Below are 17,453 nucleotides of genomic sequence, written 5' to 3'. Positions count from 1 at the left end.
TCCGGAGCACACAGTGGGTATGAAGTCCTTTTAATCCACCCAGCATGACGCGTTTCGTCTCACTGACTTCCTCAGATGCTGTTTGGTGAGTAAGGAAACCGAGGTGTTGTGGTTCATTTAAAAGCAAGTTTGGGCTCCGCCTGTTGTAACATTCAGCGAAGAAGGACTGCAGTGGCATGGCAGTCCCTCAGTGTTTCTTGCCGCCATGTTGGAGTGGATGCCTCATGTTACTCATTGCCATTGTTATGTTTTGTGGCGATATTAGTTTTTATGAGTGCGCTTACATGCTTTGTTGAAAAAGGGGGCATCCCGCTCCAACTACGTTGTCGCTGAAAGGTTGATTTTGGAGTCATGCTTTAGGTACCCATTACATCTGCCGCTTCGTAATATGCCGAATCCGAGAGTGCTGATGTAAGTAAACAGCACTCTGACATGTCGTCATGTCCAACTCCTCGTTACCAGATCCTTCATATGTTGGGCAGCGGCGGTTCCGGCAGAATTCTCTTTACGATAAAATACAACGTCCACTTTTTCTGCCGAACACTTCCTGATGGGTGCTTCCTTCGTGCAAGTGGTGCACGTGAAATAGGTTAAACAAGTCTGTCCCTGTTTGAAGGAACAGTTCCGGAGCACACAGTGGGTATGAAGTCCTTTTAATCCACCCAGCATGACGCGTTTCGTCTCACTGACTTCCTCAGATGCTGTTTGGTGAGTAAGGAAACCGAGGCGTTGTGGTTCATTTAAAAGCAAGTTTGGGCTCCGCCTGTTGTAACATTCAGCGAAGAAGGACTGCAGTGGCATGGCAGTCCCTCAGTGTTTCTTGCCGCCATGTTGGAGTGGATGCCTCATGTTACTCATTGCCATTGTTATGTTTTGTGGCGATATTAGTTTTTATGAGTGCGCTTACATGCTTTGTTGAAAAAGGGGGCATCCCGCTCCAACTACGTTGTCGCTGAAAGGTTGATTTTGGAGCCATGCTTTAGGTACCCATTACATCTGCCGCTTCGTAATATGCCGAATCCGAGAGTGCTGATGTAAGTAAACAGCACTCTGACATGTCGTCATGTCCAACTCCTCGTTACCAGATCCTTCATATGTTGGGCAGCGGCGGTTCCGGCAGAATTCTCTTTACGATAAAATACAACGTCCACTTTTTCTGCCGAACACTTCCTGATGGGTGCTTCCTTCGTGCAAGTGGTGCACGTGAAATAGGTTAAACAAGTCTGTCCCTGTTTGAAGGAACAGTTCCGGAGCACACAGTGGGTATGAAGTCCTTTTAATCCACCCAGCATGACGCGTTTCGTCTCACTGACTTCCTCAGATGCTGTTTGGTGAGTAAGGAAACCGAGGTGTTGTGGTTCATTTAAAAGCAAGTTTGGGCTCCGCCTGTTGTAACATTCAGCGAAGAAGGACTGCAGTGGCATGGCAGTCCCTCAGTGTTTCTTGCCGCCATGTTGGAGTGGATGCCTCATGTTACTCATTGCCATTGTTATGTTTTGTGGCGATATTAGTTTTTATGAGTGCGCTTACATGCTTTGTTGAAAAAGGGGGCATCCCGCTCCAACTACGTTGTCGCTGAAAGGTTGATTTTGGAGCCATGCTTTAGGTACCCATTACATCTGCCGCTTCGTAATATGCTGAATCCGAGAGTGCTGATGTAAGTAAACAGCACTCTGACATGTCGTCATGTCCAACTCCTCGTTACCAGATCCTTCATATGTTGGGCAGCGGTGGTTCCGGCAGAATTCTCTTTACGATAAAATACAACGTCCACTTTTTCTGCCGAACACTTCCTGATGGGTGCTTCCTTCGTGCAAGTGGTGCACGTGAAATAGGTTAAACAAGTCTGTCCCTGTTTGAAGGAACAGTTCCGGAGCACACAGTGGGTATGAAGTCCTTTTAATCCACCCAGCATGACGCGTTTCGTCTCACTGACTTCCTCAGATGCTGTTTGGTGAGTAAGGAAACCGAGGTGTTGTGGTTCATTTAAAAGCAAGTTTGGGCTCCGCCTGTTGTAACATTCAGCGAAGAAGGACTGCAGTGGCATGGCAGTCCCTCAGTGTTTCTTGCCGCCATGTTGGAGTGGATGCCTCATGTTACTCATTGCCATTGTTATGTTTTGTGGCGATATTAGTTTTTATGAGTGCGCTTACATGCTTTGTTGAAAAAGGGGGCATCCCGCTCCAACTACGTTGTCGCTGAAAGGTTGATTTTGGAGCCATGCTTTAGGTACCCATTACATCTGCCGCTTCGTAATATGCCGAATCCGAGAGTGCTGATGTAAGTAAACAGCACTCTGACATGTCGTCATGTCCAACTCCTCGTTACCAGATCCTTCATATGTTGGGCAGCGGCGGTTCCGGCAGAATTCTCTTTACGATAAAATACAACGTCCACTTTTTCTGCCGAACACTTCCTGATGGGTGCTTCCTTCGTGCAAGTGGTGCACGTGAAATAGGTTAAACAAGTCTGTCCCTGTTTGAAGGAACAGTTCCGGAGCACACCGTGGGTATGAAGTCCTTTTAATCCACCCAGCATGACGCGTTTCGTCTCACTGACTTCCTCAGATGCTGTTTGGTGAGTAAGGAAACCGAGGTGTTGTGGTTCATTTAAAAGCAAGTTTGGGCTCCGCCTGTTGTAACATTCAGCGAAGAAGGACTGCAGTGGCATGGCAGTCCCTCAGTGTTTCTTGCCGCCATGTTGGAGTGGATGCCTCATGTTACTCATTGCCATTGTTATGTTTTGTGGCGATATTAGTTTTTATGAGTGCGCTTACATGCTTTGTTGAAAAAGGGGGCATCCCGCTCCAACTACGTTGTCGCTGAAAGGTTGATTTTGGAGCCATGCTTTAGGTACCCATTACATCTGCCGCTTCGTAATATGCCGAATCCGAGAGTGCTGATGTAAGTTAACAGCACTCTGACATGTCGTCATGTCCAACTCCTCGTTACCAGATCCTTCATATGTTGGGCAGCGGTGGTTCCGGCAGAATTCTCTTTACGATAAAATACAACGTCCACTTTTTCTGCCGAACACTTCCTGATGGGTGCTTCCTTCGTGCAAGTGGTGCACGTGAAATAGGTTAAACAAGTCTGTCCCTGTTTGAAGGAACAGTTCCGGAGCACACAGTGGGTATGAAGTCCTTTTAATCCACCCAGCATGACGCGTTTCGTCTCACTGACTTCCTCAGATGCTGTTTGGTGAGTAAGGAAACCGAGGTGTTGTGGTTCATTTAAAAGCAAGTTTGGGCTCCGCCTGTTGTAACATTCAGCGAAGAAGGACTGCAGTGGCATGGCAGTCCCTCAGTGTTTCTTGCCGCCATGTTGGAGTGGATGCCTCATGTTACTCATTGCCATTGTTATGTTTTGTGGCGATATTAGTTTTTATGAGTGCGCTTACATGCTTTGTTGAAAAAGGGGGTATCCCGCTCCAACTACGTTGTCGCTGAAAGGTTGATTTTGGAGTCATGCTTTAGGTACCCATTACATCTGCCGCTTCGTAATATGCCGAATCCGAGAGTGCTGATGTAAGTAAACAGCACTCTGACATGTCGTCATGTCCAACTCCTCGTTACCAGATCCTTCATATGTTGGGCAGCGGCGGTTCCGGCAGAATTCTCTTTACGATAAAATACAACGTCCACTTTTTCTGCCGAACACTTCCTGATGGGTGCTTCCTTCGTGCAAGTGCACGAAGGAAGCACCCATCAGGAAGTGTTCGGCAGAAAAAGTGGACGTTATATATATATATATATATATATATATATATGTTTTGTCATGATTGCTCAAGAGTAGTGTTGAATATTAACATTTGGGCTTCATTTTCTAGTAATCTCGCCAAGGGAATTTTTTGATTTTACTCATTATAAAAAACAAGAGGCAGGATATGAGAAGACTGAAAGGACGCAAAGCAAAGTAGAAAGGCAAGTGAGCCCAGCGTCAGAGGTGATAGAAATATCCTCTTATTTGGGGAAGGAGGAATGGGAAGAACTTATAGCTGCATATCCGCAAGACCATAATAGAAGCAGGCCGGCTTCAGACAAACATCTACGAGAACTGAAGGCACGCAGGAAAATTAAGTGGAAACAGGCACACCAGAAGGAGTAGCAAACTGTAAGGGGCCACCCGGAAGCCAAGAAAAAACTCTAGAACATTCTGGGCAGGAAAGCGCTTGGCCTAGCCTCCTAAATACAGTACAGCTCTTGGTGGATGCTCTACACTACCAATCGGAGAAAATGGACGCCCAACTAACGTTAGACACTTTAGCCGTGTTTGTGGTTGCCATCAACGGGAAGCTGGGTACGTTAGACACGTTTCTCCAGAGCAAATTGGACCATTTACAAGACGCAAGCAGGAGCACCAGCAGTGGGTGCAGATGCGGCCCAATCATTGATAAGCTATCCGTACTCCCAACACTATTGACAGACCTGGGCACACAGCTCAAAAGACCTGCACAGCAAAACACCACGCTGGGCAGGGAGATACAGCGTCACCTAAAAATAAAAGACACCAAAAATGTTCTCTCCACACAGACAGAAGTGACTGAAAAAGGAAAAACTGGTGAAAACCCAGAAGTCGCAATAAAGATTGAACTGATGAGCACAGGCGTACAAGTACAAGTTAAAAAGAATGATCTAACCAAAAGCATAGCGGTCAACGACATGGGACTAATGAGCCCTTTACCAACGGACACCACAGATGAAGATAACATTGATCTAAAATTTAACGCAAAACAGAGGCGAGCCAAAAAACGCAATGACAGGAAACAAACTCTGCTCAAAACGCGAAGGATTTACGCAACTCTTTGGCCGATCTATCATTACAGAGCAAAACAAATCACAATCTGGGGAAGAAAAACTTTAAATCATAATCCCAACGAAATGAGCCATACAACTGATAACTTGGAAAAACCAGTTAACACCAGATCAGATGAACAAAAAGTCCACTCTCAACACGGCCATTTAGTACCTGCCAGTTTTTAACGTCTTTATTTCGAATTTTCTTCATAAAAGACACACATATAAGCAAAATTACATAAAATACAATTAGTGTGGCAGAGTCATAAATATTTATATAAACAAACTAGACAAAATCAAAATAAGAAGAATAGTTAAAAATCTCAATTAAACATACATGTAAAGACGTCAAAGGAAAGTTATTAGAACATTTAGGTATATGTATATATATAAAAAGCAGATCATCAATACTGGTAAAATCAAAATGTAGTAGGCTAACATACTAATTAGATTAATCAGGTCGGGGTGCTACGAACTGACTTAATCCTTATTAACCAAGCCCACCCAAGGAATTTGGCCAATCCGATGGATAGCCATTCAGAGGTGTTAGTTCTCAAAATATACAATGCTTCACTACTCACTCGGGTGTTTAATCTAGTACATATAGGTTTTAGCCACTTGTAACGTGGTTCACGGTAAGCAGTGCATACAAATAAAAAGTGACCTAATGTTTCTTTACAACAAGGACAGAGAGTTGACTCTGACTTCTGCCAGCCACTAGAGAAAGCCCTTAGTGGCAGTGTACCAACACGAAACTGATGGTATAGTTTCCTATCTAATGTTTTAAGGATAACATCCCAATAGGTCTCTGTGTGGGGAACTGCTTTATGGAGCAAAAACTGGCCTGTCAAGTTCGATTTCTCTGAGAGGGCAACGTGTTCTTCTTTTACCATGGACCAAAAGAGAAGTTTAAAATCTTTCTTTGAGGGAAAGGTATGAGAACCCGGCTCAGACCAAAGCAAGGGAAGACCCATTTCAATAAGAGTATTCCTGATTAGCTTTAACCATGGTATATCACCTGCCCCTTGTTGCATTCTCACGTCCTGTAGTTCTAGGGCAAACATGGCGAGTTCCGGGGTAGACCAAATGCGCCTCCATAACGCCACCATCCTATAGAGGGCATGGTGTTTAATGGAATAAGTGCCCATGTCCATCAAGAGTGGTAGGACTGGTGTTGAGGAAGGGAGACTGACTAAATTTCGAAAGAATTTATTCTGTAACCTATCTAGGACAGCCAAGTCCACACAACCCCAAATATCGGCCCCGTATAATATGGCTGAGCTAATTTTAGCACTATAAATTTTAAGTGCGGGCAGTACTCTTTTGGTCAAGGAACACCGCTGCTCCTTTACTAAGCAACCGGACAGGCGAGCAAATTTCAGACTAAGCGCCGCTATTTGCTCTTTCCATCGCAGCCTATAATCCAATGTGACACCAAGGTATGTCATTACCTCAACCTGCTCCAGACTAGACCCATTCATTGAAACATGGCCCCTCAGTGGTTTATTCTTTGTCAGGACCATGAACTTGGTTTTGTTAATGTTAATTTCTAGATCGTTCTCATTAGAGAAGTCCGTAAATTTATTTATAGCTACCTGTAAGCCCTTCTGAGTTTTTGCCAATATGAGAGTATCATCTGCGAAAATTAAAAGGGGAAATTTAGTCCCACCCAGTGATGGAGCATCAGTAGGGGTATCTGAGAGGAACTTGACCACCTGATTAATAAAGAGTATGAATAGGGTGGGGGCCAGGACACAGCCCTGCCTCACTCCACGGGTCACGGGGAAGGATTCTGTAACCTGGCCCTGACGACCCCATCTGACTCTAGCAAAATTTCCCTCATGCATCCTGATGGTGAGTTCTAGAAGTGCAGTTGGGACACCCATCCTTCTCAAAGCTGCCCACATCTTCCCTCTGGGGACCAGATCAAACGCTGATTTGAGATCCACAAATGCAGCGAATATCGTCCCACCTCTCAGTAACACAGTTTTCCAATAGATCATGACAAATCTTAATATCTGATCAACTGTGCTAATGTAAGCCCTAAAACCCGCCTGCAATGGAGACAGAATATCAACTTCTGTCATCCATGAGTGGATTTTCCCTAGCAGCATTCTGGCTATAACCTTTTGTAGGGCATCGATAAGACTGATGGGTCGGTAGTTTCCCGCATCAGTTCTATCCCCTTTTTTATGCACGGGCAAGATCTCAGCCCCTTTCCACGAGTTAAGGATTCCAGTCCCTCTGGCTATTGCATTCGCTAAAATTGTTATGTACGGGACCCAGTGCGTTTGATCATACTTAAAGAGGTCCGCAGGGATGCAGTCCATGCCGGGGGCTTTGCCATTCTGCACTTGTTTAAGAGCAGAAATAGCTTCTGTTTCGGTAAAAACAATGTGATCAAGTGAGGGCACCTCAGACTGTACACTGGCATCTTCCCTAATAATAAGGGAGATCCGTTCCGTGTTGCTGAACTGCGCCTCATAATGCTTGACCCATTGCTCTGCAGGGACATGGTTTACCGGGATATGCAGATCCCCAGTCCCTCCCCATTTCACAACCTCACAGAATTTTTGCTGGTTAGATGAGGTACTTGCCTGATATAAGTCTGACCAACGCTATTCATCCCAATTGGTTTTTGCCACTTTAAGTGCTTTCCTATAATTAACCCTTGCTAACCTTATATCCGTAGCTGATTTAGATTTGATGGCAGTTAACAGGGAGCTATGGGCAATATGACAAGTTTTGTCATACCATTTAGTCCTAGTTTGTGCTGGGCCATTATTTCTTCCTTTTACGGGTTTGATAAAAAAAGATTTTATTTTATTAAAAAGAGACTCATGGATCATCCCGATTTGATCGAGTGAGGTTCCTGCATCCAGTATGGGTACCATTAAATTTGTAGCAGCTAAGACCTCAGTAGCAACCCTATTGATAGTAGTAGGGTTGTCTAGGAACCTAGCCCATCGTACCCTTCTGCAATCATTTGTAAGACCAGCATCTGCTGTAACGATATTGGTTGCAGAATCCATAAGAAGACCCTCATACACTGATAGTTTTATTACCAGGGGATTGTGATCACTCTCTGGTCTTGTGACTACTTCCATGTCCTCCAATATTTTCCAAAACTCTAACCTTAACAAAAAATAATCAATGCGGCTCGAATGCTGGGAATTGTCAAATGTGACCTTTCCCATCGAGTCTGATTTGGTCCTTCCATTCGCTGCACGCAAATCCCATTCAAGACAAAGACCTAACCACTGCATAACAGCCTCCGTGACTTTTTTAATTGGGGGGGATCGATAAAATGGGAATGTTCCAGATCTGATCAATTTCCCCATATCCCCCATTGTCAAGATTGGGAAACGGTTCAAATGAACAGTTAAAATCTCCTGCTACCATGACACATTTGTCTCTGCTAATATTATTCAATAGGGAGTCTAGTTCAACTACCGCTCTCGCAGGCTTCCCACCTGGTTGCCCTCTTGCATATATATTAATCAGGAAAAAGTCCTGGTTGTTTTTACCGGATAATTTCAAGGCTAGAATGTCATTGCTTAAAGTGGGAAGGTCTCTAATAGTAAAAGCTAAGGATTGCCTTATCCAAATAACCAGACCTCCTGACAGGCGTCCCTTAGGACCTTTACAGGCTGGTTTATAATAATTAAGGTAGCCAACCCGATAGATAGCGTCAGTTGACCAACTTTCCTGTAAGATAATTACATCATGAAAATCCATAAAGGAGCCCCAATCAGCCTCTGACATTTTCCCCTTTAATCCCGCTATATTCCATGACAAGATTGCGAGGGTGTGAGTTGGTTTCTCTTCCATATTAACAACTAAGTTCACAATCTCTTCAGAGATCAAAGGTCTAGGAATACAGTTTGAGAATGTTTCCCTTGTTACCGCCCTCTGTGTTATTTCACTTGACCCTGAAACAGTCTCTTCCCTGGGGGCTCTCAAGTTGTTTGGGGAGCAGTTCACTACAGCTCTAGACAGCCCAGCGGCCAAGGGTTCTTTGTCAAGTCAATCCACACCTTCCAGACCGGATAGGGGGGCAAACCGGTTCGCAAGGTGGGGATAAAACATTGGGTAAAGCGGAGTATCAAAATGAAATCTCCCTCTAGACCTGTCCCTTCTGGTGTGATGAAACGGAGTTTGGGGTCTATTTACATATAAAGCGGGATAAAAATAGTGCAACGATAACGTTTGCACATCCCCAACTCTTCCGAATCTTGGTTCCCTGCTGATCAATTCAGCAACCCAGGGCTCTCTAAAGCTAATTCTATTGGAAGTCGCTATATTATCTTTCACCAGCGTATCTAAGGAGTCCATTTTAGTGTTTAGTAATCTTGTCCTTTCAAAAAGGGGTAAAAGTAAAGATTTAAATAGCAACTCTATCTTAGCCAAAAATATCCCTTCTGTGATGCTAATTATGGTGTTATCTTCCCCTGACTGGACAACCGCATTAGTGTTAGGTAGCTGTAAGGGGGATGATGTAAGGTTTCCCAGACCCTCAGTTTGTTCCTCTGGGTCCGGTGAGTCTATCCTTTTGCGTTTCCGAGGATTATGAGTGGGTGTATGTTATGAATGGGAAAGGGAATCCATTTGTTCAGTGCTAATATTAAGTTTTGGTGAGTCAGAGAGGCCGGAATTCTCACTGGACTGATCTAGACAGATGGTCCCACCATTTGGCAAAATATCATGCGCAGTATTAAATGCACTTTCTTGGTTTGTCCCCACTGGCTCCACAATGTGAGTCTCAGGAGCAGTTGCCAACACTGATTCTACATTAACAACCTGGCCTCATTAATTTTGCCAAGTGAAGAACGCTTGCCTGTAATAATGTCAAGCGAAAGGCGTTTTTCAACTAAAGCGATCTCCTTCTCCAATATAGCAGTTGAACGTTTAAAAAATTGATCAATTGTTCCAGTAAAAGTACCATTGGAGGTGGAGACCTGAACTTGCCTTTCTTTACCTGACCTTAAAGTCATTTTTTTAAAAATACAACAAGCGAGATTAACACCAACCTCAGTAATCAATCAACAAAAGCAACAAGATTTGTTCTACCAAATATGAGGACTCAACCGTCACTTTAGTCTCAATCAATAGATATAACAAATAATTAGTACCAGTTAAAAGACTTAAAAATAGGAAGAAAACGTTAGAAAGGTGGCCCAGCCCGGATTCCTGCGGCCCCGGACGGCCACAGACGGTCCCGCCCTTGTCCCGGGCTTCTCCCGGGACGCTCCCGCGCCGCGGTGCAGAGACCTTCCCTATATACGTTGATTAGTGTAAAGTGAAGGGGGCGTGTCAGGCAAGGAGAGCGGCCCGATGGCAGGGGGCGAGGGCAGCCGGGACTTCTGGTACACGAAGTCCGGCCCCTTGCGCTCGCAGCCTTACCTGCTGATCTCTGTCCTCTCGCAGCCCCTCGGTCCAAGTTGATCGCGGTGACGCTGCGGGACCCGCGAAGCGGGTTTCGCGAGGTGTTGAGTGAAGATCACTGGAATCCCTCTGCTACACCGGCAACCAGCACGACGATAGCAAGATGAAAAAAAGCGTCCCGCTGCCTCCAGGTGCTACAGCCAATTTAAGATGATGAGTGTGAGGGGGGCGTGTCAGCTAAGGAGAGCGGCCCGATGGCAGGGGGCGAGGGCAGCCGGGACTTCTGGTACAGGAAGTCCGGCCCCTTGCGCTCGCAGCCTTGCCTGCTGATCTCTGTCCTCTCGCAGCCCCTCGGTCCAAGTTGATCCCGGTGACGCTGCGGGACCCGCGAAGCGGGTTCCGCGAGGTGTTGAGTGAAGGGCACTGGAATCCCTCTGCTACACCGGCAACCAGTACGACGATAGCAAGATGAAAAAAACCTGCCCAATCACCTAGGAATAGCACAACGCCTACTGATCCTGGTCTGTCAACCGCGTTAGAAAATAACAAAAAGACCAGCCCCAATCCCACGCATAACATAAAACAAGGACTCACTCTGGATAGAATGGACAAAAGAGTAGGAAGTCAAGGCATAGGATTGACGGATAGTCAACTACACGCTATTAAGTAATTGTGACATCACATATACGGGGAGACTGCACAACAGAACCGGCACCTGTAAATGTAACAGGCAAAGCTTAAGTAGGGCTTCAAAACCTCCTGAAAACCACACAGAGCTATTCCAAGGCAAACGACCTAACAGTAAACCTCGAGAAAACCCAAACTATGACTATCAGTAAAAGAAAAATCTTCTTGTGGTTTTGGAACAACTCTCGCATCAAAGACACGCCAACATATAAATATCTAGGCATGAAGATTGATAACGGCGGTCGATTCAGTGTGAAAAGGTCTAGCATTAGAGGCAAAGGACTTGCTCTTGCAATTGCTTTAAAAACACTGAATAACAAGTTAACTGGTCCATCTTTAACACCTTTGGCACCAGTTATCCGAGCCAAAATACTGCCTACAATAACTTATGGAAGTGAGGTCCTACGAGGCAGAGATGCAACAATACTCGACTGCACAATCATAGCCGCATATAGAATCATTTTAAGCCTTCCTAAGCGAACCTCCCCATTACAGATTAGGCTGGAGTTTGGCATCCAACAACAGCTCCTGGCACGTCAGGGGGCCTATATCTGTGTATGGGACAAAGTGAGGAAATCTGCACAAGGAACACTGAAAGAATATCTGTGGAGGGAGATAGAGCAATCTCCGACCTCGCCAGCAGCTAAATATTTAGCAAAAAGTCTTGTAAATACTGGGCTGGAACAGCTCTGGGCTTCCTCCTCAGATCACAAAACGTTTAATAAAATGGTAAAGAAGTCGATTAAACAACAGTCGTGGGTACAAGATAAAGCAGATTTCTCAAAAAGAACGCACGCTTGGATGATTTTGAGTTCATATTCGGCAAAAACTCTCCATAACTATTTTGATCTGGGATATGCCAAAAAACCAAAATGTGCTATTTAAGTTACAGGCTAGGCCTGTTGCCCTGCATTCAGCATCTCCCACACTGGCTAAAAAAGAAAGCAAACAAAACAGGTGATGGACCGAATGTGGATCAATGTCACACATTCACCCCAGTCCAAAGATCTGGGCCCAAATCCATCATTTTTTTGCACTCCACACCACCCTGGGTTAGACAATGGCGATATGCAAATCAGCTCTGACCCTGTGCCCCATGGGAACAGTCCAGTCCGAACTACAAAAGCCATGTCCTTCCCAGAACGGAATCAAGCATCAGAGGACCGGATTCGAGGTAACACCTCTCATCAGCCCGGCTAGCTTGACTCCAGTGGTGTGGAGTGCCTGGGACCCACGTCTGAGCATCCCCAGCGCACTTATGGCGAATTTGCAAACAAAACAGGTGATGGACCGAATGTGGATCAATGTCACACATTCACCCCAGTCCAAAGATCTGGGCCCAAATCCATCGTTTGGATGGATTTGGGCCCAGATCTTTGGACTGGGGTGAATGTGTGACATTGATCCACATTCTGTCCATCACCTGTTTTGGTTAAAAAAGAAAGCAGGCACACTATGCCAGCATGTGGTAACACGCAAGACGACATGCTTCCTCTGCTGTGCTCTTGTGAGAAAATGCAAGAGGAGCGGAAACTTCTCTTGAGACACCATTTTATTCAAAAGGGGACACGCACACGAAGGAGTGCAGTCCTTACCTGCTTTTCATCCCAGGACCCTCAACTGAGCTGCAGCCTTGTAAAATTCCTAAAGGCTGTGGAGAAAAAAATGCCAAGACTTGATTCTTGAACCGATTGATCTTAATCTGTGTATAATATAAAGTATGTCTTCTGTCTAAATATTTGTGTGACAAATGAGAGGCTAACACAATCTTTTTATAATTAGGATGAACAGAACAGCAATGTTCACACCATGATGGTTTTAAAATATATGTGATGTTATATTATCTTTTACTCTAATTCATATTTTGTATTGTATTGGTTTTAATTAACTGTGCAAATAAAATGTATTACTATGGGAAAGTCGCGGTTGGAAAGTTAAAGTTTAAGGACCCTTCTAGGAGAACATAGCGCAAAACCCTTTGGAACTTAGGAGGTTGGAGAACCACCCCACCCATGACTACTGTAGTACCAGAGTTACCTATCCCAGGGGAGCTGGGTGCGTAGGTCTGGAGTGGTGTTGGAAACCGTTGTCATTCTCTATGGAAGGATGGGAGGAAGTACTGCTGCAGCGAAGGTGAAAAGGGTCCGGTGGAATCCAAGCTTGGATTCTGGAAAGAAGGAACCTGTAAGCAGAGGGGACAGAGTCTGTGTCACTCCAGAGTGACCAGGGGCTCGGTAGACAAAAGCCCACCCATGTTGGGTGCTTCAGGTGCGAAGAGGGGATGCTTGACTCAGCAGCCACGAGGACCAGGAAACGTCGAGAACGACCAGGAGCCAGATGCAAGAAGGAGTGCTGAGGGCTCAGTGTCCGGCTGGAGCACCAACAAGCCTTGCCCATGCAGTAAGGTCAAACAGGTTACGGTGTGGACAAGCAGGGTCCAGGGGCCTCATGAAGTAATGGGGAGTCAGGGCATGTTTTGGGCTACCAGGAAACCCCACGAGAAATCAAGATGTCCCTCAGGTCATCTTGATCTCCGAGATCATCTGCGACTTACCCCAGGGATCCTCCCTCCGCCAGACACTGTTCACCATTTACATGTCCCCGCTCATACATGTCGCCTGACAGCACGACCTCAACATAATCTCCTACGCTGACGACACTCAACTGATTCTCTCCCTCACCAAGGACCCCATCACCACCCAAGCCAACCTCCACGAAGGAATGAAGGCCGTAGCTGACTGGATGAAGATCAGCCGTCTGAAGCTGAACTCTGACAAGACGGAGGTCCTCATCCTCGGCTCCAACCCTTCAGCCTGGGACGACTCCTGGTGGCCGACAGCACTGGGGGCAGCCCCGACACCCACTGACCACGCATGCAACCTGGGAATCATCCTCGACTCAGTGCTCTCAATGACCAAGCAAGTCAACGCCGTCGCCTCCTCCTGCTTCAACACCCTCCGTATGCTCCGCAAGATCTACAGATGGATCCCAACAGACACAAGAAAGACAGTCAACGAGGCCCTCGTCAGCAGCAGACTCTACTATGGAAACGCCTTCTACATGGGAGCCCCGTTCAAGCTTATCAAACGACTACAACACATCCATAACGCCTCGGCACTACTGATTCTCGACCTACCACGACACGGCCACATCACCCCCCACTTCAGAAACCTGCACTGGCTCCCCGTCAACAAGAGGATATCCTTCAATCTCCTCAGCTTTGCACACAAAGCACTCCAACAAGACCGGCCCAGCCTACCTCAACAGACGGCTCTCCTTCTACATCCCCAACCGCCAGCTACGCTCCGCCGACCTCTCACTCGACACCGTCCCGCGCATCCGAAGAACAACCACCGGCGGGAGATCCTTCTCCCACCTCGCCGCCAAGACATGGAACACCCTCCCACTGAGTCTACGACAGACCCAAGACCTGCTGACCTTCAGGAGGATACTCAAGACCTGGTTGTTCGATCAGTAGCGGTCCCCCCTCCCCAGCGCCTTGAGACCCTCGCGGGTATGTAGTGCGCTTTGCAAATGATTAATTGATTGATTGATTGAGAAGGACCCACAGGCTGAATGACCAGGAGTCGCGAGGGGACCTCGAGCAAGATTGCAAAGCACCAGCCCACGGAGCACTCGGTGTGAGGAAGCAGAGTTCTTTGGTGCAAATACTGCCCAGGTTCAGGACTACACGGAGTCCTATGCACAAGCTTGGGAATCACCAACAAGCATATGCAACTGCAAATGGACGCGGTGCACAGGGGTTGGGGTATGCAGTCCCCACAAGGGTTACTGGCCTCAAGCTCAGTGAGAGGGCAGATCTACCTCAGGGACCCTCAGAAATCCATCTCCTGTGTTGATGAAATCTTTGGAGACTGCAGGAGCAGCAGACCGGTCAGTTGCGGTTAGGTGCCTGAAAATGCAGGGGAGTGACTCCTTCACCCTAAGGGAGATTCTTCAGTTGTCTTAAGTGCACCACAGGTCCTGCACAGAGCCTGTATGGAGCAAAGGCACAAACTAAGCTTCGAACAGAAAGGGGGATGAAGTAGAGCCCCGCCGAGGTTCAGGGAAGTCCAGAGTGTCCAGACGGTGGAAGGTCAGTGGTTTCTTCTTGTAGATTCTTGTCCACGTAAAATCGAAAGTCTTACAGCCAGGTAAGCCCTTTTGGACCCACGGGGGAGGGTTGGACAGATTCAGGGGACCCTCCTAGGGGAGGGGCAGGAAAGAGTGGTTACACCCATGTCCTTTGTCCAGTTTCGCGCCAGGGAAGGAGCCAATGGCTCCCAGAACTGGTTTGAGCTGGACTATGCACAGGGACACCAAATGTGGACAGAGTGCAGACTTTCAGGCATTATCAGAGTCCACCCACCCAGCTTCAATACACTAAACCCTGTCTGGGAGGTGGTCACACCTCCCTGTGGCAGGATGCCTATAGTGCTGCCTTCCCCCGCTCGAGCTTGGCTCAGCAGCAGGAGGGCAGAAATGTGTCTCTAGTCGGTAGCATCCATTTTGTGCTGTCCGGGTCTAGAAGGCTGGCATCGGTTAGACCAATGACCCCACAAAGCTCGCTTCAGAAGGGTGGAATCATACCTCTCACACCAGTTACTGGTGTGGGGTTATGATTCCATGGTGTTTGATACCAAAACACGATAGGTTTCATGCAGCCAATTTCGAGATAGCATTTACCGCGAGGTTATTATGCACCTCTACCTATATGTCCGGCTGAGTCAAAGACAACCCGGGAGAAAGGTCTCCGAAGCCTGCAGAGAAGCTCTGCTCATGCAGGGGCACCCTCTCTAAAACCTAGCACCTTGCCTTCAGGATTGTTAAGGCCTGCGCAGGGGTGACCTATAAGTTTTAAGTGTACTGACCAATAGATATAGTGAACCTATATCTAAAGTAAGTGGTGCAAGCACCAGCTTACACAGGCTGCAGTAGCAGACCTAGAGTTCCATTTTGCATGGCCTCTCATGGGTGGCATAATACATGTTTCAGCCCATGGGAGGCCTCTGGGATACTTATGCCATGGGTACATGGGTACCATATACTAGGGACTGATAAGGGTACCCCAGTATATCGTCTGGAGTGTACCAAAGTATATGCATGACAATTTAAGGGAGAAAGCCGATAGACTGGGGTCCTGATTAGCAGGATCCCAGTGAGACTAGTCATAAACCAGCAAAATACAATGCAGAAAGTGAGGGTAACCATGCAGTCACATCCTACCTTCCTACACCCCCTTGAAAAACAAGGTCGTTTTGTGATAGATAATTTTGATCTCTCCACAATACGTTTTGAGTCTTGCCTGTCGCGGGTACTTGGCCCACCCTCACGAGTGAGGTACCATTTCTATTGCGAGACCTGGGGGAATACTAGATGGTGTGAAAACACAGAAATGTAAGAAAAATTAGATTTTCCCGCTAAATTTGAGGTTTGCAGGGGATTCTGGGTAGGAAAACGTTCAGGGATCCACGCAACCCATTCCTCCCTGGACTTCCCCGGTGTCTAGTTTTCAAAAATGCGTGGGTTTGGTAGGATTCCCTAGATGGCCGCCGAACCCAGACCCAAAAACCCAGGTGCCCCCCTCACAAAACCAGGCCATTTTGTGACAGGTAATTTAGATGTTTTCACAATAAATTTTGGGCCCTAGCCTGTCGTGGGTACTTGGGCCTACCCACACAAGTAAGGTACCATTTTTATCGGGAAACTTTGGGGAATGAGGGGTGGCTGTAATTGTGTGGATCCATGCGGATTCCAGAACTTTCCATCTCTGAAATGTGAGGATTTTTCCCCCCAAAAGTTTGAGATTTGCAAGGGATTATGGGTAAAAGAACCTGGTGAGAGACACACGCCACCCTATACTGTATTCCCCTGGGTGTCTAGTTTTCAAAAATCTATAGGTTTGCTAAGTTTACCTAGGTGCCGGCTAAGCTAGGGTTCAAAATCCACAGCTAGGCACTTTGCCAAAAAAGGGTCTGTTTTCACTGTAAAAATGTGGTGTTTTCATGTTTCGTTTTAGGCTGTTTTCTGCCGCAGGCACTAGGCCTACCCACACAAGTGAGGTACCATATTTATCGCGAGACTTAGGGGAACACAGAATTGTAGAGCAACTGTTATTACCCATTGAATTCCTATGCATTTCTTCCGTCTAAATGTAATACAATGTGTAAAAAATAAATCACTTTGAAAAATATCCTATAATTCTCATGCTAGTATGCATACAATTTCGGAGATGTGCAAATAGCTACTGCTCCTAAACTCTATATTTCGTTCCAATTTCGGAAATTCATAGGTGTCCTTGATACCTATTTTTTACTTTATATTTTACCAAATGAATTGCTATATACCCAGTATACAATGAAAAACCATTGCAAAACGAAGCTCAATTATTGCCTATGGGCTCCTCCGGTTCTTGATAACTTACAAGTCCAATCAATCCCCACAACCAGAAGGATCTAGCGGATGTAATGGTATAATGCTTTGAAAAATCTGTCATACTTAGAAGTTGTTTCTATTTTTCTTATTTTCAACTGTTCGTTTCTATGAAAAAGTCTTGACGGATCTACACAATATGTGCTGAATTCAA

The 17,453-nt window shown here is 46.2% G+C and overlaps 1 protein-coding gene across 3 annotated transcripts in view; it reads right to left on the bottom strand.

Annotated features, from left to right (window-relative positions):
- GTF3C1 (general transcription factor IIIC subunit 1) overlaps positions 1-17,453 on the bottom strand; it is a 2,762,707-nt gene that overhangs the window by 53,673 nt on the left and 2,691,581 nt on the right. The gene's annotated exons all lie outside the window — the stretch shown is intronic.

The sequence above is a fragment of the Lissotriton vulgaris genome, chromosome 10 (genome assembly GCF_964263255.1).
Source record: "Lissotriton vulgaris chromosome 10, aLisVul1.2, whole genome shotgun sequence".
In the NCBI taxonomy this organism is placed as follows: Eukaryota; Metazoa; Chordata; class Amphibia; order Caudata; family Salamandridae; genus Lissotriton; species Lissotriton vulgaris.
The sequence above is the reverse complement of the archived record's forward strand: the minus strand, read 5'-3'. Positions and strand labels throughout refer to the sequence as shown.